Below are 1507 nucleotides of genomic sequence, written 5' to 3'. Positions count from 1 at the left end.
GTGTTGAATGAGCAAGAGTGTGAAAGAATCACTTTAGAATGGAAGGAACTTATAGGACAACTGGTGTCAGAAAAGGCAGCTAGATAGTACTTTTCCTAAGAGAAAAATATATAGTAAAAATATGTAGAAAAACATATAGTGACACCAGGGCCAGATTCATGGGCACGGGACCAGTGGAGTTCTATATGGAGTCCCAGTCTGGAAGGGCTGTGTTTGGTTTAAAGTTCTGCTCTGCTGTCTTGAAATTCTTAATTTTTGAACAAGGGACTGGGCCCTGCAGATTATGCACCTGATCTTGCTGTTTAAAATTGGAGATTAATGAAGGGAACATGAACAAGGGCAGGAAGAAGGAAGAAGGGACATGAATGGTGACAGAGTGTAGGAATCTACAGGGTGAGGAGTTTGGAGTCTCACAGCACAGGCAATGGGGGAAGAATGGGATTGGGCCCAGGCCATTACTCTGAGCAGGTGATCTGTTTGGAACCATTGTGTTTTAGTATTGAAGGCCAGAGGCAGGTGTGTGGTAAGGAAAGTGGTAAGGTGGAAGCCAAGTAGGAAGTAAAGGAACACATACATTGTAAAGTGATTTATTCTCTCAAAATGCAATAGGACAGGCATTCTGCTAGCAGAGAAGAAAGGGGGTAGACTCAAGAGGCCCCAGTGATGGTGGCTCCATGGGGGTGGGGGATTCCTATGCAGGGAGAAGCGCCTCTCCTGCAAGAAGACATCCTCAAGGTTAGTCCTGGTGGGAGAGGCTGATCCCAGACAGGAACCCAGAAACTGGGCCTTGGGCAGGGAATAGAAAAGCTACTTTTCTTTCTAGTCCTGTGCTCCTCAAAAGGGCTGAAAGCTTTGCTGGCTTTTAAAGCCACAGGAGAACACGTGCTTGTTCCTGAAGCATTCGTTTTATGTGTAGATGTGAGGAAAATGTTACATGAAGACAAACGCTGTTATACAGTCGGAAGAAGCATTCACACGGATGTTTAATATAAACCTTAAAACTTCCAAGACATTTCTGCTCTCAGCCACCTGCTTGCAGCCCTCTCTCCAGCGTTCCAGGTACACCTTCAGGGGCTGAGTGTCATAGCTCTCTCCACAAGTGGCTGGGAGCTTGAGAACCATCAGGAAAGTTTTAAAAAAATCTCCACCTCAGCCTCCTGGTGCTTACCACAGGCTGTGTTCTTACATTGACTGTACAGAAATAGGAGGCAGAGTAAACTTGCCCCATATACACCTCAGCTCAGGCTCTTTGCCTGGTCTGTATTGTGAATGGGGAGACACTGAAAAAAAAAAAAATCTCCACCTCTGGAGAGTCTAAGTTAGTAGAATTTGTATTTTTCAAAAGTTTCACAGGTGATAGATTCATGACTGTTCTAGGCCTTTCTTTTTCCTTCTCTTCCTTCTCTATCTCCCTCCTTCCTTCCCACCCTCCCTTCTTTCTCTTTCTTTTTCCCCCACCCCCTCTCTAATATGAAGGAATCTAGCTATCTTTTGGAACGATCCCAAA

At 45.1% G+C, this 1507-nt stretch overlaps 1 non-coding gene across 1 annotated transcript; it reads left to right on the top strand.

The window, feature by feature from the left end:
* The first annotated feature begins 1151 nt into the window (after positions 1-1151).
* LOC139013376 (small nucleolar RNA SNORA51) lies at positions 1152-1283 on the top strand. The gene has a single exon (XR_011472025.1). It is a non-coding gene; the product is annotated as a small nucleolar RNA SNORA51 (small nucleolar RNA).
* The last annotated feature ends 224 nt before the right edge of the window (positions 1284-1507 follow it).

The sequence above is a fragment of the Myotis yumanensis genome, unplaced genomic scaffold (assembly GCF_028538775.1).
Source record: "Myotis yumanensis isolate MYYU_CA2020_CCGP unplaced genomic scaffold, mMyoYum1.0.hap1 SCAF_6, whole genome shotgun sequence".
Classification (NCBI taxonomy): domain Eukaryota; kingdom Metazoa; phylum Chordata; class Mammalia; order Chiroptera; family Vespertilionidae; genus Myotis; species Myotis yumanensis.
Note: the sequence above shows the minus strand (reverse complement) of the source record. Positions and strands in the feature narration are given on the sequence as shown.